We start from the raw sequence: 26,578 nt of genomic DNA on the forward strand, positions 1-26,578 counted from the left end.
GTTACGAGACCTTAGGCCTACGAGAGTTTTGTGAAACGGGACCCTGGACGCCAAAATGTGCTACCTGTGGTAAGCAGTAAGGGTCACATCCTTGACAGAACTCCGTGCTTTCAAGTCGACTGTAAATTCAATTACACTTGTGATTTGCCCAACATACAGTGCGAACACTGCACTGGGAATTCGCCATTTTGTCACGGCCATAAAGTCTTTCATGAAGGTGTTATCAAGTTTATGATAAACTCAGTTGCACAAGTGCACTCAAAATAGTTTTGTGATAATCTAGTTGCAATACTGCCCTCCGACGTCTGATAATTGGTGTATAGTGTTCTCTCGCCACCCTTCTCCATTACGTGCTTTTGATATGTGTACTTTGGAATCTTATTGTGCAGTGTTGTAACTTACACCTTAACCAGTGCAAGATTCTGATGATTAATTCAAGTATTTTAACAACATTACATAGACATATTACGTCTTGGATATTAATGACTGATAACCTTATAGAAAGTCAAACCTAATTAATTTCAGTGTTATGATATGAGGAAAAACACCGCTACACTACTGGTCTATTTATCAAACATCAGGCATCCATTAGACACTTTTAAAAAGAAATAATCAACATAGTGTGTCAGGGATTATCAAAACAAATGTGTTAATGTGCGCTACGGTAGACTGGTATTTAGAACTTTTACTCGTACTATATTGGGGCTGCTAGTCTAGGAGCAGTGGAGGAGCAGCTCAACTCAGGTGTTCCCGATGCGATATTGCTTAAACGGCGTAGAACCGAACTCTTTTCTCACTAACTGGTTCACTTTAATTTACCTCTCCAGGCTGCTTGTTACATTTGAACACAGAACATAAATATGTCACACACACTTAATATCATTCTGTTTATCTTATCGACTCAGTCGTGTCTGCTATAAGTACAACATATTCAATGAAAACACCTTCTTTACACTTAACATGTAAACTGACATTTATAACCATCATCAAGGGGAGGTGACACTTTGTTGATGGTCAGCGAAAATAGAACAGGACTGAGGCCACTGCCTTGTTGAACGCCAACCTGGCCTTAGTATTAAACATGTGTAAGTGTGACAATTTAAACATACTGTATGTTTAATTTGTATTCCAGGAAGTCGTGGGTAAATAAAAAAGTGCAACATTATGGATAACAACTTCCGGTTTATTGTCTCAGCGACTTTGAGCATTACACCGCTCTTAGCTGAAATGAGCTCAAACTGGTGAGGAGAGATACTTGGCATGTTGGAATAAGAAGCAGACTTTTAGACAGCAAACACATAATATGTGTATATAAGGAACCTGTCTTATGTTATCTGATGGGACATTAATCGTAAAAGTCGTGTTTCTAGTGGACCACTATATCATATGATTACTATCCTCGTCACTATATGGCTGGAATAATGGCGATGTCGTAATGGCGACTCAACCCAACTACTATTACGAATTACTCGATGCACTTCCTTTATCATTATGCAGTCACACAACCATACAACTGAAATATTGATCTAACGGTGTATAAGCCAACTCGCACAAAAGGTTTCCAAGAAGTTCACTTGATACGGCAGCTTAATGAGACGTCACGCATGCGGAGATCATGTATATATGTTGCTATATTTGATATAGTCTAATGAACATTCTTTTGTATCATTCGATCTGCTGTAGTAATTACACACCAGAGCATAAGGCACATATCTCTGTGGACATTTCGTGCTAGTCTAATCTAATGTTAGGAGAAATGTCGTAATTTTCCTACAATGAACTGCGCATGTCTATACTGACATGTACTAACAGTTGGGCGGTTGTCCAACGACATCAGCATTTCGAATTTCGACTTATGACGGAACATCCAAGATTTCGTAAGTGCTGTTTTTATAACTTTTCAGATATCTTTATTTATCTTTCTGACATATAAACTAATAGAATATCGTTCACATTTTGAATCTTGCTATATATGTGACAGTTACTGTGTGAACAATGACGGATGCACCGGACATGTTTTTTTAATGATACGTAAATGATACGAGATTCAATAAACAATTATTGAGCACATTGGTGTTATAAAAGATACATATTTTGTTCCAATAAAACACCCGTTCTCTCGTACGTATTCCAGTGAAATATAAATTTACTGCTATACTTGGAAAAATGGAACAGAAAGTAGAAAATCAGTTTTATAATCTAGGTCAATACACGAACAACTACATGCAGTTGACTGGGGGCGGTTGTCTCACTGAAATGCTTGTGTGGCTTTACAATATTAAAATTCCCCACAGGAACATACAAGGAAGCTCACCTGGTATCACCATAATCAGGATGATTATAAACACATAATGTAGTCGGAATTGTACAATCGACTCTGCTTTGTTCAGAGATTTCTGGTTTAGTCGCTTTGATTTACTGGAAACATTTAAACAGTTTGAACTGCTTGCCCATTCCCTGTTCGACACATTTGGAAGCTGTGACAGTTCACATGTGTATAAACCTGTCTACGTGTATTCCTGACGCAGATGCTATTTTTTCTTTATTTAGGTTAGGAGCCAGAAAGAAAGGAACATTCAATAATGAACTACCGACGCAAACAAGATAATGAAGATATTGTGCTACAATCTAGGACACTTGATGTTCTGCATGGTGGAATATGGGACTACCGACAAAAACGAGATAATGAAGATATTGTGTTACACTCTGTGATACTTGATGTTCTGCATGGTGGAATATGGGACTACCGACAAAAACAAGATAATGAAGATATATTCAATATACTGCATGGTGGAATAATGAACTACCGACGAAAACAAGATAATGAAGATATTGTGCTACAATCTAGGACACTTGATGTTCTGCATGGTGGAATATGGGACCACCGACAAAAACGAGATAATGAAGATATTGTGTTACACTCTGTGATACTTGATGTTCTGCATGGTGGAATATGGGACTACCGACAAAAACAAGATAATGAAGATATATTCAATATACTGCATGGTGGAATAATGAACTACCGACGAAAACAAGATAATGAAGATATTGTGCTACAATCTAGGACACTTGATGTTCTGCATGGTGGAATATGGGACCACCGACAAAAACGAGATAATGAAGATATTGTGTTACACTCTGTGATACTTGATGTTCTGCATGGTGAAATATGGGACTACCGACTAAAACAAGATAATGAAGATATTGTGTTACGCTCTGGGATACTCGATGTTCTGCATTGTGGAATATGGGACCTCCGACAAAAACAAGATAATGAAGATATTGTGTTACACTCTGGGACACTTGATGTTCTGCGTGGTGGAATATGGGACTACCGACAAAAACAAGATAGTGAAGATATTGTGTTACACTCTGTGACACTCAGTATACTGCATGGTGGAATAATGAACTACCGACGAAAACAAGATAATGAAGATATTGTGTTACACTCTGGGAGACTTGATGCTCGACATGGTGGGATATGGGACCACCGACAAAAACGAGATAATGAAGATATTGTGTTACACTCTGTGATACTTGATGTTCTGCATGGTGGAATATGGGACTACCGACAAAAACAAGATAATGAAGATATATTCAATATACTGCATGGTGGAATAATGAACTACCGACGAAAACAAGATAATGAAGATATTGTGTTACACTCTGGGAGACTTGATGTTCTGCATGGTGGAATATGGGACTACCGACTAAAACAAGATAATGAAGATATATTCAATATACTGCATGGTGGAATAATGAACTACCGACGAAAACAAGATAATGAAGATATTGTGTTACACTCTGGGAGACTTGATGTTCTGCATGGTGGAATATGGGACTACCGACAAAAACAAGATAATGAAGATATTGTGTTACACTCTGGGAGACTTGATGTTCTGCATTGTGGAATATGGGACTACCGACGAAAACAAGATAATGAAGATATTGTGTTACACTCTAGGACACTTGATGTTCTGCATGGTGGAATATGGGACTACCGACTAAAACAAGATAATGAAGATATTGTGTTACGCTCTGGGATACTCGATGTTCTGCATGGTGGAATATGGGACCTCCGACAAAAACAAGATAATGAAGATATTGTGTTACAATCTGGGACACTTGATGTTCTGCATGGTGGAATAATGAACTACCGACAAAAACAAGAGAATGAACATATTAAATCACAAGTTGGGACACTTGATGTCATAATGGGACATTTTACGAACGTGTTGCAGTTACATATTATGAAACTAGGTATACTCTTCAAAAGATACGATGTTACTTTACCAGTTTTTTGTTCATATTTTAAAGATGAACGACATATGACTAAAACTGAATATCTGATGTTGATGATACAGACTGAGCCATTATCTATTGATAGACCTATGGAATATATACAATTATATATTCGAGCATGGCCTGCAAAGAAAACAACTGAGATATTATTTCCTTCGGTTGTTTTCGATTCTTTGTTTTCCACAAAGGGCGCAGTCAGTATGTTAAACACCAACCCAGTGTTAGGGGAAGGATATCTGCCTCTTGATATAAAAACACTAAATACATCTCTGTTTAGAATGAAGCGAGTGTGTTTAGTATTTGACGAAAATGATGAAAATATTGATAAAAACACTGATAAAAATATTATTAGAATTCGTGAATATGTTGAAAGTGTCATAGGTAGAACTGTGATAGACATCTATCATTCATTTGATGATTGTAAAACAGAAATAGAAAATATTGATGAGTGTATTTCGACATCTGAATATTTTATTTTTATACCGACAAGAGGGGAGCCGTCATGCATTTTAAAATATGCATTAAACTCAATCGTTTCGAAATTGTTTAATTCTTCTGGTCAGGACAATATCCTAATTTTAACAGATTCAAGTACTATCAAAATACCGCCCGTCATGTGGCCATTTCCAATAATAGTTTGCAACTTTGACCAAAACTGCTTTAGATGTGCATCGCCAGTTTTAAATGAAAATCAGATAAATACAAATGTTAAAATGTCCATTTATACAAACGGAATTAGTAGTAAATTTAAGCCAAGGAAGTCTGTTCGCATAATATCAGACGATATTGAAGAAGGTGAATTGATTAAAAAATCCATTTTATCACAATGTCCCACTACCAAGGTCACAGTCAATGACGACGATGTACCGTGTGGGGCGTTGCTGTTTTATGAATATGCGATGAAGTTGTGTGAAGATCAATTGTTTGTTATCGTCCCGTCTCGCGAGAGGTCGTGCGAGTCAGAATATGCCTTAAGAGTTATTTTTAGCAGAATTAACAAGGAACCCGATATATTACGAATACAATGTGCAGAAACCATTACCTCTATTGACTGTTGTACTAAGTCGTACATCAGATAATTACATTTAAGATAGTGTCTATAAAACATACTGATAAGACAGAAAGATTGATTAAAGGTACTGATAAGTGTTTGTCCCTTAGATGTTCATGGTGTATGCGTCATACGAAAATATTGTCCTCAGAAATTATATGTATTTCTTTATACAAATAATAGTACAAAATATGTTGTTTTGGTATGTGGTCCTGTGCATAGAGCTCAGATCACTAGCTAGTTGAAGTTAAGCAACGCTGAACGCGGAGAGTCCTTGGATGGGTGATCGTGTTTGGCAGCTTGGCTCCTGGGAATTTCTGGGATTTCCTCACAACGAACCACATGTAATACATGTGGTCTCACCCTTGGCAAGTGCGTTTGTTCAAAATTGTTTCTGTTCGCCCAGCAGAAAATGGGTACCCGGTGGGTTACCCTGGGTAATAATAATCAAATTGTGTAGCACATTATTTATTCAGACTGATTTTTATTATAAAAGTTTGTTTTGAAAAGTTTCCCTTTCTTGATAGAATGCAAGATCTTTATTGTCAACAGATACATTGTATTATTATGGACCTTACGATACTGAATAAACCGTCTGTCTGTTTGTCGGATGTTCTTTGAAGCTGCAAAGCAAGGCCTTGATGATGAAGATGATGGCTTTTGTAAATTACTTTTCCATGCTCTACCATACATGATGAAGCAGCAACCAAGTGTTGAGCTGGACGATGGCCTGTGTTAGAGTAAGATGGTTGTGTGGTCACCTCCATACTTTGAATTAGTGTCTTCAGGCTTTTAGTTTTAAGTTGAACGGTTATCACTAATACTACCCAAATATTTGGCTTCCTTTTCACTTTGGTTAGGGGTGCAATAACGCAGCAAGTCAAAACATTGATTAGCGTTTAGTGTTTGATTATACTACTAATTGACTTCAGCTGTAACGACTAGAAAGATTAAAAAGAGTACAAGTGTCCACTTGTAGCCACAGTCCTTCAAGGGAGACATAGAAAGATTTGTATGCGCATGTCTCCCTTAGAATTGATACAGTTTCTCAATCCACTGATCAAAGTTTCACACGAAAAGTGCAAGAGCATGAAGCGTGTGGGTTTGTGTATGTGGTCGTTCGTTGTGATGGTCAAACTAACCCTCCTGTTATTTAATGGAGAAAAAACTGGGCTGTAAGAATCTAGGTGATTACCATGATTTGGACGTGTTATTGCTGGCTGATATTTTCGAGATATTCAGAAAAACGTGTTCGAAACAACATGGGTTGGACCCGGCATGGTATTATTCAAGTCCTGGGCTCTCGTGGAATGCCCTACTGAAGAAAACCGGTGTGGAATTACAATTATTCACAGATTACAATATACAGTATGGTTCAAAATTATTGAGAATAGCTAAAGCATTTCATATTATTAAACGAGAACAAATCAGATAAAATTGAATGTATTGTGAAAGTGAACTGACCTTTTCATGTTGTGTAGGTAACAATTTAATATTTTATCAAATCTCCTTGAGCTTCACGGCACAGTCTAAGACGGGTAGGCATACTTCCTATCAGAGAGGTTAGTGTCTCGTGAGTTATGCTGTCCCAGTATCGGACCACTTCTCTCTTCATGTCTTCAATTTTTGTCAACCCCTTTTGATTCACACATTCCTTCATCATCCCCCAAATGTTCTCAATGGGATTTAAGTCAGGACTATATGCAGGAAATGGTAATGCAGTCACATTTTTCTCCTGAAACCACTGCTTGGCATGTTTTGCGGTGTGTTTAGGATCATTATCTTGCTGCAAAATCCAGTCATTTCCATAAAACACATGTGCACTTGGAAGGAGAAAATTATCTAATATGTTAGTGTAGCGTTGACTTGTCAGATTTCCCTCAAACACACACAGCGGGGTCGTTCCTAATAAGGATATCCCTCCCCATACATGAAACTTTGGGCTGTATTTAGGTCGTCGATACAACAGTGCTGACGCAGACTTTTTCCATATTTTCACATTATTGGGATATACCCATACTGAGCTTTCATCAGTAAAAATCACATTTTCCCAGTCAAAGTTTTCATGTGCCAAACACCACTCAACACGCCTGTCTTTGTGTTCTTGTTTCATGAGAGGAGAAGGAATTCCAGTCTTTTTCTCCCATCCAATATCAATCAAATTTCTTCTAACTGTAGATTTTGATACAACTGTTGATCCCCTTTCTATCATTTCATACCTGATGTTGGAGATGCTTGCCCTTTGCTTTTTAGACGCTAAAATTCCCAGCCGGACGCGATCTGAGAAGTCCAATTTTCTGGGTCTCCCTGCTCCTTTCTGGTGCCCAAAATCCTTTCCCTCTTTAAAATTCTTCCTAATCCTATACACAGTAGAAAGAGGAGTTCCTGTTCTCTCTGCCAATGTATTTACATCATCAATTCCTTGATTACACAACTCAAAAATCAACCTTCTTTTATCTTCAGCAGACATTGTTGACAGTACTGAGGAAAATGACGTCTGCTACAAATTCAGGGGAGGTAACTCCAATTGTAGTATACTCAGTAGGCCAAGATGAGTTACCTCCCTTATACCATTACTTAGTTTTAAGTATCAGTGAATCAGTTGAGGTGTTAGGATAGCTCAAAGTAAAAAGAAAAATTCTCAATAATTATGAACCAGACTATACATCTATTCATAGAGAAAGGGTTACGTAGTGGCATGTCTATGGTATCAAAATGTAATGCCAAAGCTAACAACAAGTATGTGAAAGGCTACAACCCTAAGAAACCTTCAAACTACCTACTCTATGTCAACAACATGTACGGCTGGGCCATGACCCAATATCCACCCACAGGGGGATTCGAATAGGTGCTTGACCAACAGGTTTACCATCCGGAGGAGTGAGTGAGTGAGTTAATATTTAACGTCACCCATCCGGAGGACACTATGAGCATCGCGCCGGATTCGAACAAGGGTTATATACTTGAAGTGGACTTAGAATATCAGGAGGAATTGCACACATCTCACAACAGCTGCCCCCGGCCCCCGAACGGTTGGGGGTTAACCAACGCTTGATGTCCAAGTACCAACATAACTTGCTGGATGCGCCGCCGGTAAACGTTGACAAACTGGTACCAAATTTGATGATCAAAACAAAGTATATCGTTCACTATCGTAATTTACAGATGTATCTATAACTTGGTATGAAGTTCATAGAATACTGAAGTTCGATCAAAGCCCCTGGATGGAGCCATATATCAATATGAACACGCAGCTGTGAAAGTTGGCCACCAACGACTTTGAAGAAAACTAATGAACAACTCTGTATTCGGTAAAACGATGGAGTATTTATGAAAACACATTAACTAGAAGCTAGTCCGGTCGAGCGAGGAAGACAAGTTCAGGAAACTGATAGCAAATCCCGCATACAGTAGAAGTACTATATTCTGTGATGACTTGGCAGTGATATATATGAAAGAGAGTCCCATTAAACGTAATCGACAGGTCTATGATGGTATTAGTATTCTATGATGTATGATTTTTACTACAACTAGCTCAACAAGCAGTACGGCAACAGGTATGAATTGATGTACATTGATTCGGATTCACTGCTGACAGAGATTCAAACTGAGGATGTGTACGAGGATATGAAAAACAGTATACACCTGCACGATAACCCAAAAGACCACCCACCGATTACCGAATAGGTTGGATTGAGACCTAAGATGTATTCTATCAGAAATGCAAACAACGCTGAAATAAGAAAGGCTAAGGGTGTGAAAAAGAACGTGGTGAGACGACATATTAAAGATGTCCTCTACAAACAGGCCCTATTCCAGAAGAAACCGTTCAAACACCAGGTAAACACACTTCGTAGTGACGGGTATAAGATATACGGGTTGATTATAAATGGAGAGAAAACGATGGATAGCTTCAGATGGTGTCAGTACCTCCGCTTACGAAGTAGACGACGGTGAGGCTATCATTAATTCCTTTGCCATAGAGAACTGAGGTACATTATCAATGAGCAGTAATGATTTTCATCAATGTGAATCTGGTTCTGTTCCACTGGGCATGGGGGTGCCAGACAAAGTTAAGGCTATAATCTAAGGTAACGACTTCGCTTTGTTAGCAGACAAGGGCAAGGCCAGTCCATTTGTTTGGCAGGCCCTACAACGGGTACATTCTTGTCTGGGAATTCTGTTTATGATGGAATTTCGCAAGAGGTCTGTAGGGTACAATATATATTTTTAGACGAAGATATGGACAATATCGTTAGTTTTGGCAAAGACTGTTACATGGCTAAATCGGATATAGAATCTGCCACTAATAAGAGCATGGGAATTATTTGTTATCTGTGTGTATGGACTGTTTGAAAAGAGAGTCGGAGCTCTCGATAGCAGCATCAATCTACTCACTTTTTGAGGCTTATATGCTTCAAGAAGATACGACAATAACATATATATCTGCGTTGGGTTACATACACAAGCTGCGTGGTTTAGAAGACAATTCAACTTCATTCCTCTTTCAGACTTTGCTTCAAGAGGCTAACCGGATTCAAGAGAAAATCGAGAATAGATTGAGAAATGAGAAGGGTTATAGGTAACCCATTCGAACGAATATTGTCTCGGACAATGTTCCTTGTCGCCTTTTATGGGTTCTTCCGGATAGAGAGGTTACAGTGCATAGTTAGGGAGGGGTGGCAGCTTTGCAGGTGCAAGGCATCTCTTTCTCTGATAATGCAGCGTATATGAGCATGTCAAGCTTTAAACGTAATAAGTCAAATTCATCCAAAGTGGTGACGTTGGAGAAGTTAGGGAATGTATCCAGTGGCGGCTCTACGGGAATACCTAATGTGGAGGACGCTGACCCGAGTCCAATGTTTTGTGACAATTGCTTTCCTCCGAATTGGAGGTCCAAATTCAATCAGACGGTGTTCAGAATATTCTCAACTTCATTCATCTACATTCTACCAAATACAAAGGGCACAGTTTTAGAATAGGGGCCGCGAGTTCTACAGCGCTAAAAGGCTGGTCTGATGAGAAAATTCGGCAGAGGGGAAGATGGAGATCAAAGAATTTAAAATCCTACACCCGGTTACAATTGTAAAGCTGTTCGATACAATGCTGTCGGTATGCCCAAAAAGGTCAAAATCAGACGGCAAGGAAAACGGAGCCAAATAGGATAGAACCAGTTGTATTTAGCATGGGAAAATATGGCGCGGTATCTCTCATCTTATCTTAGAACTGGCTTTCAAACGCAATGGGTTATAAAAAGCACCAGGTTCTGTACGTTATTGGTTTCAAGTCAGCTCAACTCCTAAGGCAGTTAAGGGAGGAAAAGTTCGAAGACAAAGAAGGACTGAATGAATGAATGGGATTCTTTATTTCCTCCAGAATCTACATCTGAAGATGCACAACATCCCTTATGTTACTCAGAACAAATACATAATGTTAATATGAACATGAGTATAACTAAGAGTCCTTGTGACACATGCTGTGTAAGTAACTACATGTATCCGTTATAACCTTACACATGTAAATATGTTATGTTATGGATTCAATTACTTTGAAACAGTGTTATATCACAATAAGAGGTAGAACGCATTACGTTGGGAAGAAGAAGCTTCCGTTGTTTGTCGTGTAATTTCAGCTCACCGTGGTGAGGGGCTAACTGTCATTTGTATGAGCCCTTGTCATTTGTATGTGCCCTTGTCATGTTGCGAGTGTCCTTGTCATTTGTATGACCCTTGTCATTTGTATGAGCCCTTGTCATGTTGTGTGCACCTGCCATGTGCTAATAGAAGGCTGAAAGGGTTGTGTGATCCACAGGGAGTTGTGATTGAAAATACGATGTACCGTTGTGATGGACATCCAATGATCTGGGGACACACAAAACGCCCTCGAGCCGTTGAACAGGCGAACTGGATATTGGCGCTATACAAATGTGTTATATAATATTACGGTTGTGTATATATCCCCTTCAATATTGAAAATATTATGAGAATGTGACTGAACATAATGGAATCATTCATCTTGAGCACGTCATTGTTGAACACCTAGAAGTTTTACATTAGATCCGGTTATTTTGATTGGTGGTGATTTTAATGCAAGATCGGATGATTTATTGGAGAGTATTCCTGATATTGATGACAGTACTAGAGGTGATGTGGATGTAATTAAAACGGACATTGTTAAAAGAGAAACCAACCATAATTATGTTAACACATTCTGCAAATCATTAATAGGCCTCTGCTCAGTGTTTGGTTCACATATCGTGAATGGTGGATATGGTAATGACAGACGTAGGTACAATGACGTTTTTCGGCAATATGAGTGCGAGTCTGATAGATTACTGTTTGTTATCTTTAGATGTGAGTGACCGTTTACCGGTTTTCAATGTTGTTAACAGATCGGAATCATGCCATTTACCTTTACCATGTTTTTATAATGCAATTGTATGCAGGGATGAAAGTCGTTCAACATTCAACAAGCTTGTCTGGACATTGATAAGTAAGAAATATTTGTAACAAACCTGTGTTCAGATGACAGCATCGGTGCAATCAAATCTGCAGAAGATATGATAACTACACATACAAATGAATCTATAGATCTATTTACAAGTGCTATAGACAAAGCTGCAGAATGTTTCCGGGTTGAGATCAGTAGTAGTAGTTCTGGTAGCCGAACTAGAGGGAAATGTTTTCATGGGACTGGGCAGGACAGACGTGAAGAGAAGCGGGCATTACGCAAACTAGGTAGTAACACATCGAGAGAAAACTTTACAGCATACAGAACCATAAGGAACAGATATAAATCTTTGAGAAGAAGGAAACAGATTGAATACAGACATAAGACCTCACTAGCTTTGAACGATTTGCTAAAAATGATTTAACTCACTTTTAGCATAGTTTTAAGAAGCTTCGGGGCACTTCCCGTACAGTATGTAATATTAGTACTGATGAAAGGTTTGAATACTTTTCTATATTGTATATTGTATGTATATTGTATATTGTATGTATATTGTATATTGTATGTTGAAGATGAATCTTCAGATCAAGATTTTGATGATTTAAATGAAGAAACCCGTGAGTAGGTTTTAATGTTGTGATCACAGAACATGAGACAAGCAAGAAATAAGTAGACTGAAAAGAGGTGATAATAACTGAATTTTTCAAAGAAGGAAAACAATATATTATCAGCTAAAGTTATTCAACCACGTACAAGAATGGTTTGTTTCCACAACAATGGTCCGTGGGTATAACCTATCTATAAACCTGGTGACAGAATGAATCCTGACAACTACAGATGAACAACCTAATGAGTGTACTTGGCAAGATATATAAATCGATTGTTAACCTCAGACTGACAGTATGGGCAAAGCAGTTTGTAAAGTTATAAGAACAGGCGGGTTTTCGGGAAGGTTACTCAACAACTGACAATTTACAAAAAAACTAATATTGTCGTGTATAGAAAACATGGTGGTCTTCGAAAATGTGAAAAATGGTATTTTGGAAACGATTAGGTTAAAATAGTTCCACAATATAAGTACCTTGGGGATTTGTTTTCATATAAACTCCATGTGCACGAATCTGTCCAAAGTCTTTGTATTAAGGGTAAAGCTGCACTATATGAGTTACTGAAATCAATGAAGCCGCTGGGCAAGCTATCGTACGTGTTGCACTTTAAAATGTTCTATACGAAGATAAAACCTGTTTGTGTGTACAACGAAGATCTGTAGGGATACCAAACGTTTACAATAGCCTGTAAAAGACGTTTAGGAGTACCGAGTAATACACCAAATGTAATGGCTACTGGTGAATGTGGTAGATTCCCAATTTATTTTGATACATTTACCAGAAGCAGTAGTTATTGGTTATCATTACTACACATGACAGATAACAGGATTCAATAATATGATATTGTGTTTAGATATACAAAAAGAGTTAACTGGATATGATTTATTAGAAAATCACTACTTAAACTTCGTCTCGGATATGCATGGATACACCAAGAAGCAGGCCATTGTCAGTTATTTCCACACGAGATAAAGATGGGACTTAAAGATGTTTCTATACAAGAACGGGACTGAGTTATAACAGAGAGTACTAGATACGACAATTATTATTTTTATAAACACAATATTTTCCCAGAAAAATGTGTAACAAATTTTCCTCTTTCAATTTTGAGACGATACAACTTAACTAAGAACTGTAGGCGCCTGGTAGATATTGGACGTAGAAATAATATGCCTAAAGAAGATAAGATTTGCAAATTTTGCGACTTAAATGTAAAAGAAGATGGATTCCATATTATTGTAAGATGTATGATGAAATTAGACAAGAACATATTCCACAGACACACATTAAGAATTGTAATCCTGTCATGTTTTGCATACTTATGTCAGATAGCAATACCGAAACTGTGTGGAATCTGTAAGTTTGGAAACACGCCATTTCCATTAGATACGAGAGGAAGAAAGAATAACTGTAAAGCATACATAACAAATATGTTACATTACCATTACTAATGAACATAGGTATGACATTACGTTCATTTGTATATGGGCCTGAGGCCGTGAATACAATAAACTGAATTGAATTGAATACTATAACGGTGATCCTGTGAAATGGAAGACGAAGTCCCGTCCCGTCTCTGGCCAGTGAAAGCACGATGAGCAGGTTAGTTCGCCTGTCATGTGTGATACCGTCCTACACGATGACACAACGACTGCGTTGCAACAATGTTGTGTGTCATTTGCTGATTGGCGGCAAAGATTTCATTCGTCTGTAAACACGTAAAGCAGTTGAGTCATTGCTCGCTCCTGGTGTTGCTAGCCTCGTAATGAACAAGATAAATTGCGCAACAAAAGAACTGCGCATGTTCATACCCTTGGGTGGACTGGGGTGGACGGCTGTCATGGCTGTCCAACGAAATCCACATTTCGAATCTTTAATCCTGAAGGAATATCCTAGATTTGGTAAGCACACTTCTTTTATAACTTTTACGATTTACATTTTTTATCTTTCTGACATTAACATTAATTGATTAGTGTTCAGATTTTGAATTGTGCTGTATGTGTAATTACATGATCCACCGGACATGTTTTTTTCCTTAATAAGTGATGTTTTTATATTGACGGCTGCGCGAGTAGAAGTCACGTTCTTAAACAAGTATGTTTCAACTGAACCGTTTCATGTTTCTTTACGGCGTTGTATTCAACGGTCATGTGACGCTATTTGCAATCCTCTTGACATGTAACAATAATGAACATAATAGTATGGGAAAAGGCACAATACAAATATTCTATTGTTGCTATTTATAAAACACATCAGAGGCTCAATCAAACAATCTTTGAGTATATTGATGTTCTGGACTGTTTCACTTGGTAAATGAAAGAGAAAGTAGGAAACTTGTTTTATAAAACATGTCAATGCATGAACAACACCGAGCGAGGCGTTACATGCAGTTGACAGAAGATGGATTTACACGATTGAAATTTCCCGTAGGAACATACCAGGAAGCCCACCTGATATCAAAATTATATTAAGGGAGAGTGGTAAAAGTGTGGTATACAGCCGTAATTGAACAACTGACTCTCCTTTGTTCAGAGATTACTGATGTTGTCGCAAGGATTTACTGAAAAAAATTATATAGGTCGAACTGGTTGTCCATTCCCTGTTCCATACATTTGGAATTTGTGACAATTACATCTAGATGCATTCCTGGCGCAGTTGCTAGTTTTTCTTTATTTAGGTGAGGAGCCAGAAAGAAAGGAACATTCAGCCTTGTGCAATAAACCAGGTACTGTGCAGAAGACGGAAGAAATTGAAGCACTTGGTGTACAACACAGTGGAATAAGTTAGTATTATTATGTGCTATTATTACAACACATCAGAGGCTCAATCAAAGAATCTTTGAGTATACTGAAGTTCTGAAAGATACATGTTTTGTTCCTACAGAACGCTGTATTCTAGTGAACTGTACATGAACTGTTCTACTTGGAAAAATGAAAGAGAAAGTAGGAAACTGGTTTTATAATCTAGGTCAATACATGAACCACAACTGACGAGGTGTTACATGCAGTTGACAAAAGATTGTTGCCTCACTAAAATGTTTGCGTGGCTTTACAAGATTCAAATTTCCCGTATGAACATAACAGGTAGCCCACCTGATATCACGATTATATTACGGGAGGATGGTAAACCTGTGGTATATTGCCGTAATTGAACAATCGACTCTCCTTTCTTCAAAGATTACTGCATTCTCTCCCCACAGTGGTCACTTGTCCCATCTTCCAACTAACCTGTGCTCTAATACGACCCTTTCATGGTGTGAGTGTTCAAGACTCGTGATTGGAGGCAATCAGTAGTGCAATCGGCGACCTTCTTTCAAAATAGATCGTTCGAAAGATCTCGGTAATTTCCGAATGCATCGTGAAAACTAGAACCTCTTCCAGAGCGCGATACTCAAATGTTTCTTCTAGACAGAACTCAGTCATGTCGATGTACACGTGTTCTGATTGGACAGAAAATGGGAGAAATATCTGCTGCCATTTTCTCCCGCTAGGTGATTTTATGAGAACCGCGAAATATGGCCGTATTAGAACAGAGGTTCGTAGGAAGATATGACAAGTAACCTCTGTGGGAGGAGAATGAGAGTCCTGGTGTTGTCGCTTCGATTTACTGAAAAAAAATATATAGGTCGAACTGGTTGTCCATTCCCTGTTCCATACTTTTGGAATTTGTGACGATTACATCTAGATGCATTCCTGACGCAGTTGCTACGTTTTCTTTATTTAGGTCAGGAGCCAGAAAGAAAGGAACATTCAGCCTTGTGCAATAAACCAGGTACTGTGCAGAAGACGGAAGAAATTGAAACACTTGGTGTACAACAGAGTGGAATAAGAATCTACCGACAAAGGAACGATGGTGAAGAAACTGTTTCACAAGCTGGTACAATTGATGTACAGCAGAGTGGAATAAGAATCTTTCCGCAATTGAATGTCAATGAAGAAACTGTTTCACAAGCTGGTACAATTGATGTACTGCAGAGTGGAATAAGAATCTTCCCGCAATTGAATGTCAACGAAGAAACTGTTTCACAAGCTGGTACAATTGATGTACAGCAGAGTGGAATAAGAATCTTTCCGCAATTGAATGTCAACGAAGAAACTGTTTCACAAGCTGGTACAATTGATGTACAGCAGAGTGGAATAAGAATCTTCCAGCAAAAGAATGTCAATGAAGAAACTGTTTCACAGGCTGGTACAATTGATGTACAGCAGAGTGGAATAAGAATCTTCCAGCACTTGAATGTTATTGAAGAAACTGTTTCACAAGCTGGTACAATTGATGTACAGCAGAGTGGAATGAGAATCCTCAAGCAATTGAATGTCAACGAAGAACCTGTTTCACAAGCTGGTACAATTGATGTACAGCAGAGTGGAATAAGAATCTTCAAGCAGTTGAATGTTATTGAAGTAATTATTTCACAAGCTGGTACAATTGATGTACAGCAGAGTGGAATAAAAATCTTCCAGCAAATCAATGTTATTGAAGAAACTGTTTCACAAGCTGGTACAATTGATGTGCAGCAGAGTGGAATGAGAATCTTCCAGCAATTGAATGTTATTGACGAAACTGTTTCACAAGCTGGTACAATTGATGTACAGCAGAGTGGAATAAGAATCTTCCAGCAATTGAATGTTATTGAAGAAACTGTTTCACAAGCTGGTACAATTGATGTACTGCAGAGTGGAATAAGAATCTTCCCGCAATTGAATGTCAACGAAGAAACTGTTTCACAAGCTGGTACATTTGATGTACAGCAGAGTGGAATAAGAATCTTCAAGCAATTGAATGTCAACGAAGAAACTGTTTCACAAGCTGGTACAATTGATGTACAGCAGAGTGGAATAAGAATCTTCAAGCAATTGAATGTTATTGAAGAAACTGTTTCACAAGCTGGTACAATTGATGTACAGCAGAGTGGAATAAGAATCTTCAAGCAGTTGAATGTTATTGAAGTAATTGTTTCACAAGCTGGTACAATTGATGTACAGCAGAGTGGAATAAAAATCTTCCAGCAAAAGAATGTTATTGAAGAAACTGTTTCACAAGCTGGTACAATTGATGTGCAGCAGAGTGGAATGAGAATCTTCCAGCACTTGAATGTTATTGAAGAAACTGTTTCACAAGCTGGTACTATTGATGTACAGCAGTGTGGAATAAGAATCTTCCAGCAAATGAATGTTATTGAAGAAACTGTTTCACAAGCTGGTACAATTGATGTACAGCAGAGTGGAATAAGAATCTTCCAGCAAAAGAATGTTATTGAAGAAACTGTTTCACAAGCTGGTACAATTGATGTGCAGCAGAGTGGAATGAGAATCTTCCAGCACTTGAATGTTATTGAAGAAACTGTTTCACAAGCTGGTACTATTGATGTACAGCAGTGTGGAATAAGAATCTTCCAGCAAATGAATGTTATTGAAGTAATTGTTTCACAAGCTGGTACAATTGATGTACAGCAGAGTGGAATAAAAATCTTCCAGCAAATGAATGTTATTGAAGAAACTGTTTCACAAGCTGGTACAATTGATGTGCAGCAGAGTGGAATGAGAATCTTCCAGCACTTGAATGTTATTGAAGAAACTGTTTCACAAGCTGGTACAATTGATGTACAGCAGAGTGGAATAAGACTTTTCAAGCAGTTAAATGTTATTGAAGAAACTGTTTCACAAGCTGGTACTATTGATGTACAGCAGAGTGGAATAAGACTCTTCAAGCAGTTAAATGTTATTGAAGAAACTGTTTCACAAGCTGGTACAATTGATGTACAGCAGAGTGGAATAAGAATCTTCAAGCAGTTGAATATTAATGGAGAAACTGTTTCACAAGCTGGTACAATTGATGTACAGCAGAGTGGAATAAGAATCTTCCAGCAATTGAATGTTATTGAAGAAACTGTTTCACAACCTGGTACAATTGATGTACTGCAGAGTGGAATAAGAATCTTCAAGCACTTGAATATTAATGGAGAAACTGTTTCACAAGCTGGTACATTTGATGTACAGCAGAGTGGAATAAGAATCTTCCAGCAATTGAATGTTATTGAAGAAACTGTTTCACAAGCTGGTACAATTGATGTACAGCAGAGTGGAATAAGAATCTTCAAGCAGTTGAATGTTATTGAAGTAATTGTTTCACAAGCTGGTACAATTGATGTACAGCAGAGTGGAATAAGAATCTTCCAGCAAAAGAATGTTATTGAAGAAACTGTTTCACAAGCTGGTACAATTGATGTGCAACAGAGTGGAATGAGAATCTTCCAGCACTTGAATGTTATTGAAGAAACTGTTTCACAAGCTGGTACAATTGATGTACAGCAGAGTGGAATAAGACTCTTCAAGCAGTTAAATGTTATTGAAGAAACTGTTTCACAAGCTGGTACTATTGATGTACAGCAGAGTGGAATAAGACTCTTCAAGCAGTTAAATGTTATTGAAGAAACTGTTTCACAAGCTGGTACAATTGATGTACAGCAGAGTGGAATAAGAATCTTCAAGCAGTTGAATATTAATGGAGAAACTGTTTCACAAGCTGGTACAATTGATGTACTGCAGAGTGGAATAAGAATCTTCAAGCAATTGAATGTCAACGAAGAAACTGTTTCACAAGCTGGTACAATTGATGTACAGCAGAGTGGAATAAGAATCTTCAAGCAATTGAATGTTATTGAAGAAACTGTTTCACAAGCTGGTACTATTGATGTACAGCAGTGTGGAATAAGAATCTTCCAGCAAATGAATGTTATTGAAGAAACTGTTTCACAAGCTGGTACAATTGATGTACAGCAGAGTGGAATAAGAATCTTCAAGCAGTTGCATGTTATTGAAGTAATTGTTTCACAAGCTGGTACAATTGATGTACAGCAGAGTGGAATAAAAATCTTCCAGCAAATGAATGTTATTGAAGAAACTGTTTCACAAGCTGGTACAATTGATGTGCAGCAGAGTGGAATGAGAATCTTCCAGCACTTGAATGTTATTGAAGAAACTGTTTCACAAGCTGGTACTATTGATGTACAGCAGAGTGGAATAAGACTCTTCAAGCAGTTAAATGTTATTGAAGAAACTGTTTCACAAGCTGGTACAATTGATGTACAGCAGAGTGGAATAAGAATCTTCAAGCAGTTGAATATTAATGGAGAAACTGTTTCACAAGCTGGTACAATTGATGTACTGCAGAGTGGAATAAGAATCTTCAAGCAATTGAATGTCAACGAAGAAACTGTTTCACAAGCTGGTACAATTGATGTACAGCAGAGTGGAATAAGAATCTTCAAGCAATTGAATGTTATTGAAGAAACTGTTTCGCAAATTGGTTTAATTGATGTACAGCAGAGTGGAAGGAGAATCTTCCAGCAAGTGAATGTTTTTGAAGAAACTGTTTCACAAGCTGGTACAATTGATGTACAGCAGAATGGAATAAGTATCTTCCAGCAAAAGAATGATTTTGAAGAAACTGTTTTACAAGTGGGGACAATGAGAGACAATGTCTTAATGAGACATTTAAAAAACATCTTAGAGTTACATATTATGAAATTAGGTATACCTTTTCATAGTTATGATCTTCCTTCGTTGTTGTATATACCTCTCAGAAGGTATGATGTTTATTTGCCATATATTTGTTCATATTTTAAATATGAAAAATATAGGACTAAAGCTGAAAATTTGATGTTGATGATACAGACTGAGGCATTTCCTCTTGGTAAAACCTTGGAAAGTATGCATTCATGTATTGAATCATGGCCTGGTCAAATATTATTTCCTTGTGTGGTTTTCGATTCTTTGTTTTCCACACAGGGCACAGACAGGTTTGTTAGAACCAAACCAGTTTTAGAGGAAGGATATCTGCCTCTTGATATTAAGTCACTGAGTACATTTCTGTCTAAAATAAAGCAAGTGTGTTTAGTTTTTGACAAAATTGATGATAATATTGATAAAAACACTGATATTATTACAATTCGTGAATATCTTGAAAGTGTTTTAGGCAGCAATGTGATAGACATTTATCATTCATTTGATGATAGTAAAACAGAAATAGAAAATATTGATGAGTGTATTTCGACATCACAATATTTTATTTTCATACCAACAAGAGAGAAGAAGTCATACATTTTAAAATATGCATTAAACTTAATTGTTTCGGAATTATCTAATTCTTCTGGTCAGAACAACATCCTAAATTTAACAGATTCAAAACAAAATGCTGGCAAAATACCACCTCTCTTGTGGCCATTTCCAATATTAGTTTGCAATTTTGACCAAAATTGGTGTCTATGTGCATCGCCAGTTTTAACTGAAAATCATCCGCAGATAAATACAAATGTTAAACTGTCACATTTTGCTAACAGAATTGGTAGTAAAATTAAACTATCGAAGTCTATTCGCATAATATCAGACGATATTGAAAAATGTGAATTGATTAAAAAATCCATTTTATTACAATGTCCCACTACCAAGGTCACAGTCAATGACGACGATGTACCGTGTGGGGCGTTGCTGTTTTATGAATATGCGGCGAAGTTGTGTGAAGATCAATTGTTTGTTATCGTCCCGTCTCGCGAGAGGTCGTGCGAGTCAGAATATGCCTTAAGAGTTATTTTTAGCAGAAATAACAAGGAACTCGATATGTTCCGAATACAATGCGCAGAAACCATTACCTCTATTGACTGTTGTACTCAGTCGTTCACCAGGTAGTTACATTTCAGACAAGGCCTATTGAGCATATTGATAGACAGAAAGATATTGATAAGTATTTGCCCCTTGGACGTTCATGGTGTATACGCGTTACGAAAATACTGTCCTCAGAAATTATATGTATTTTTTAATACAAATAATAGTACAAAATATGTTGTTATGGTGTGTGGTCCTGTGTATAGAGCTCAGATCACTAGCTAGTTGAAGTTAAGCAATGTTGAACGCAGAGAGTCCTTGAATGGGTGATCGTGTTTGGCAGCTTGGCTCCTGGGAATTTCTGGGATTTCCTCACAACGAAGCACATGTAATACATACGGCGGCGTATTAGGGCCACGGTGAAAATAATTTTGGTGTCACTATCTCCTACGTAGGACTTACTATCACCTACGTAGGACTTATTATGACCTACGTAGGATTTATTATCTCCTACATAGGACTTAGTAAGTCCTACGTAGGAGGTGTTAAGTACTAAGTCCTACGTAGGAGATACTAAGTAGTAAGTCCTACTTAGGAGGTATTAAGTACTATCTCCTACGCAAGACCTATTATCACCTACGTTGGACTTACTATCTGCTACGTAGGAGTTAGTAAGTCCTACGTAGAAGATAGTATTCCTAACTCCTACGTAGGAGATATTAAGTCCTACTCATTATCACCTATGTAGGACTTACAATCACCTACGTAGGACTTACTTTCTCCTACGTCGGAGGTAGTAAGTCCTACGTAGAAGGTAGTATTCCTAACACCTACGTAGGAGATACTAACTCCTACGTAAAAGATAATAAGTCCTACGTAGATGATAATAAGTCCTACGTAGGAGATGTTAAGTACTAAGTACTGAGTCCTACGTAGGAGATACTAAGTAGTAAGTCCTCCGTAGGAGATAGTAAGTCCTGCGTAAGAGACTTAAGTTATAAGTTAAGTTATATTATTATTTTTTGCTTGTTTCCTTTTTAAATGTTTCCGTTTCTTGTTAGAATGCATGGTCTTTTTTCCGGAAACAGATATACTGTATTATTATTAAGCCTTAAGATACTGAATAAACTGCTGTCTGTTTGTCTGACGTTCTTTGACGCTACAAGGCAACGCCTCAGAATTTCATGATGGATAGCATCTAGCTTTTGTAAATTACCTTTCAGTGCTGTACATACACGATGAAGCAGCAATCAAGTGACTTGTGTTACAGCAAGATGGTTGTGTGACCACATCCCTACTTTGAATTAGAAATGATTTACCACAAATCGGGTGCCTTCAGACATTTAGAATTAAGTTATATAGTCATTCAGTAATGCTGCCCAAACACTTCCTTTACAATTTGGTTAAGGCTGCCATTTAGAAATAGTTCAGACTCTTCAGTGTCGTTTATAATTTCTGCAGATATGGATGCCATTGGTTTTCGATTAAGAAAATTCAAACCCCCTTTTTAAGGCACCATCTATCAATTCTGTTGACACAGATTTGTAAGTGTGCGTATATTTGTACCACAAAAAAATGAAAAACATAGAAAAACATTCACGTATAGGGATACAAAAAAATGAAAAACATAGAAAAACATTCACGTATAGGGATATTTTTATTGAATTAGTTAAAAACCATCTAATATGCTTTTTAGTTTAGGAGAAATTAAGAAAACAACTTCTGCCCTGTCGAACACCCTGATCCTGATTGTAATGTTCAGATTGGTTTTAACCCATTCGGACGTGAAGTTGCTTGCCCGAGGTAAATGAGGCAGCGCAAAATCAAACAAAATTGACACTGGATGCCGTTTCGTTACTGTATCGTTTTGAACAAGGATCCCCTTGTTTACTGTTATCTGAAAGTGATTCACTACCTGGTAGTGTCAGTATGACCAATACAGGGGCACCTGTTTTAACAGGTGAGTCTAGTGGGTGGGTCTAGTCAGATATGTTGTAACGATGTGTGGTTCTATGAATAATATCAGACATGTTTGTGTGATTCTGATACTGTTACGAGGGTGTGTTGTCTTTTTTAATCATTGATTAGGTGATAGCTATTATGGTTCACATCTTGCATCATATGAGTTCAATGTATATAGCGCTTCAGAGTTGCCTCCCTTGAGGCAATCTTTCATGCATGTATCTGTTTTGTGATAAACACGAGGAGAAGATTCTGAGAGAATAGTATATAAAGGCTAGTAGTTGTGGTGACGGGCACACACGGACTTTCATTGGATACATCGGTCTGCCTCGTCGTCTGTCTATCAACATTATTTGACTTTCATTTAAGATTTACACTTAGTGCCTTACGCCATTCATTGCATTTAGTATTTCTGCTCTCACTGTAAATGCCAAGACTCTAGTGAGTTAATACTTGATATTTGTGACTCATTACCTTAGATTTGTTACTCAATTGCATTGTGCTAGAAATCTGTATTGTGAATCATTGTAACTTGTTCATTGTTAGCTCAATATATTATTGAACGTTTTAGACTTGTGTGTGTTATATTTTGCTGGTTCAAAGGGGACACTTATATCCTTTGTCACGGCAATTTATAAACCGTCGCAGTATTGCAATATTTGGCCTCTTTCATTAAATATAATTGACTTTACCCATATAGACAGAACACCATCTGTTCATATGAGTGAGTGTGTGAGGGAGGGAGGGGGTCTAATGTAAACATGAAATGATTATCATAAATTGTTGGTGGAAGCAATATGTTTTCGTTAGAGTTAGTCTTTGGTTTAGAAAGTGCAAACCCCTCAGATGAATTGACCTCACGCAAGTAAATTTTGACCAGAGGGTTGTATTTTCAATATCGTTAAGAAAAGCATTGCGAAGCAACAAGTCCTTGGAAAGCTCCTACGACTATTGAGAATGATGGTGACACTTTGCCCTTCTCTTAATGTTTCGGACCGGTACATTTATCTCCTACCTCACCGACTCATTCTGCTGGACAGAGGCCTCCGAGCTTCATGGAAAGTTCAGAAACCTTTATGTATGCTTGGCGCACTGCAAAAGAAATCTTTGCTCCGAAATTAAGACTGTGTTGCGAAAATTGGATTTCCATTTTTTTTCGCTTTTTAAAACAGTGGAATATATGCTCACATGCTCTTCAAAACAGTAGTGGAATTCAAAATGTACTTGATTTTCTCGTTCACTAAGTACTTAACTATTTATAAGCCGCTGTCACCTAGTTTAAATAAAGCACTGAAACCCGGTACAATACATGTGTATATACTGGTGACTGAATACCACCATGAGTGACATGACGTGGCTGTGAGGGTGCGTGTGTACCAGCCAACAGCACAGATGGCGTGCTGGGGAGACGTGACGGCGCGTCATACATCATGTCATATGGATATAAATATAGGGTGCGGCTTGGTTTGGCGACATTAATCATGCAGTCTATTATTATGTCTGTAATGCACTAGCAAGGCCACATTGTATAGAATCGTGACTATACAGGTTTTACTGTATTCACTGCATTTTGTGCATTGTCACTGACCACGAATACCTACTTAACATACGAGGGGCTTTCAAACCGTTCTGATCCTCACCAGGACAACGATATCGATACATCTGTTTTTATGTTTGTTTTCAATGTTATATATGTCAACCACAAGTAAATTGGTTTGCTTGTGAGGCTTGAGTGTTAGAGTGCTTGAGTGTTAGAGTGAGTGAGTGAGTTTAGTTTTACGCCGCACTCAGCGGCGGTCTGTAAATAATCGAGTCTGGACCAAACAATCCAGTGATCAACAACATGGGCATCGATCTGCGCAATTTGGAACCGATGACATGTGTCAACCAAGTCAGTAGCCTGAACACCCGATCTCGTTAGTCGCCTATTACGACAATCATAGTCGCCTTTTATGGCAAGCATGGGTTGCTGAAGGTCTATTCTACCCCGGGACCTTCACGAGTCCTTGAGTGTTAGAGTTCCATTACTTCTTCTTTCCTGTTGATCTTATTATTGTCAAAGGTAATTTAAGTGGATTGTCTCCCTTTGATTCAAAAACATGGTAAGCTGTTTACAACGCTTTGTGAACTCTCTGTTTCTAGGGGTGAGTGACAGTGTTAGTTAACATTATGTTAATATCCACGCCATTCCCCACATGCAATAAGATATCTGAATTAATAATTAATGTAAACAAATGCCTTAAAGTAGATTTTTTATACAAATGGACGGCTGATGTCAACACATGTGTTCTAGCCATACTTTTGCGTTCTTTAACATGTTCTGGAAGGGATGGCCGTGGTGTATCATTTATTCTTTCATTCATTCACGTATCATTCTTGTTCTTTATTCTTACTATAATTCATTCATTCATCGTAAAATTCCGACTGATCCAAAACGCACTGGCTGAAGTAGTGCTAAACGCAATCGAAGTTGCCCTTCAAACGAACCAAGTCACTGTGTGCGTTGGAGCATGACGAGGAACGCGTTAATTAGCACAGATGGTAAAGAAAGCAATGAGCGACCCATCCCCCTGTTGTAGATTATCCCTGGTTGCACTTAAATGGAACCCTCAGTATTGTAACATACACCTTAACGAGCGCAAGATTCGGGTGATGAGTACCCCCATTCTAACGAAATAGACATATAATGTCCTGGATATTCATAACTAAAAACCTTATCCAAAATCAAACCTAATTAATTGCAGTGTATTGATATGAAAAAGAAAAACAACGCTACTTTACTTGTCTATTTATCCAATATCAGGCATGCATTAGACACTCTAATAAAGAAATACTCGACATAGTGTATCGGGGTTTGTCATAACAAAGATGTTAACGTGCGCAAAAGTAGACGTGTAGACGTACGTTTGCTCATTCTAGCTTAGGGTTGCTCATGGGTAAAACGGTGAAGCTCAACTTTGGTGTACTTTCATATTTTGATATTACTTAAAGTGGCGAACCGAACTCTCCTGTCACTATCGGGTCCACCTAAATTTAAATATCAAGACTGCTCGTTGCATATTCAACATAGAACATGTATATGCCACACACACTTAATATCATTCCGTTTATCTTATCGACTTAACATATAAACTAACATTTATACCCATCAACTAAGGGGGAGGTGACGCTTTGTTGATGGTCAACGAAAATAGAATAGGACTGAGGCCGCTGCCTTGTTGAACACCAACCTGGCCTCTGTTATAAGCATGTGTAAATGTGATGGCCACGTAAACCATTTTGAAACACACACTGTATGTTTAATTTGCATTCCAGAAAGTGATGTGTAAATAAAAATGTACAAAAGTATGGATAACAACTTCCGGTTTATTGTTTAGGAGACGTTGAGGATTCGTTTAGACCATTATGTAGCCACACATCTCAACAACTGAAATATTGAGCTAAGAGTGTATGAGCCACCTCGCTCAAACGATTTCCAAGACCTTCACTTGATACGGCAGCTTACTGTGAGATCAGTCGTGCGGAGATCATTTATATATATATATGATATAGTCTAATGAACATTCTTTTGTATCATTCGATCTGTTGTAGTAACTACACAC

General features: G+C 37.9%; 1 long non-coding RNA gene and 1 pseudogene across 1 annotated transcript; both read left to right on the plus strand.

Annotated features, from left to right (window-relative positions):
- The first annotated feature begins 1,784 nt into the window (after positions 1 to 1,784).
- LOC137258072 (uncharacterized) lies at positions 1,785 to 5,957 on the plus strand. Its single transcript, XR_010954613.1, has 2 exons — positions 1,785 to 1,877; positions 2,551 to 5,957. It is a non-coding gene; the product is annotated as an uncharacterized lncRNA (long non-coding RNA).
- A 3,808-nt stretch (positions 5,958 to 9,765) lies between these two features.
- Positions 9,766 to 10,442, plus strand: LOC137258707 (uncharacterized; annotated as a pseudogene).
- The last annotated feature ends 16,136 nt before the right edge of the window (positions 10,443 to 26,578 follow it).

This window comes from Haliotis asinina, chromosome 12, assembly GCF_037392515.1.
Source record: "Haliotis asinina isolate JCU_RB_2024 chromosome 12, JCU_Hal_asi_v2, whole genome shotgun sequence".
Taxonomy (NCBI): Eukaryota; Metazoa; Mollusca; class Gastropoda; order Lepetellida; family Haliotidae; genus Haliotis; species Haliotis asinina.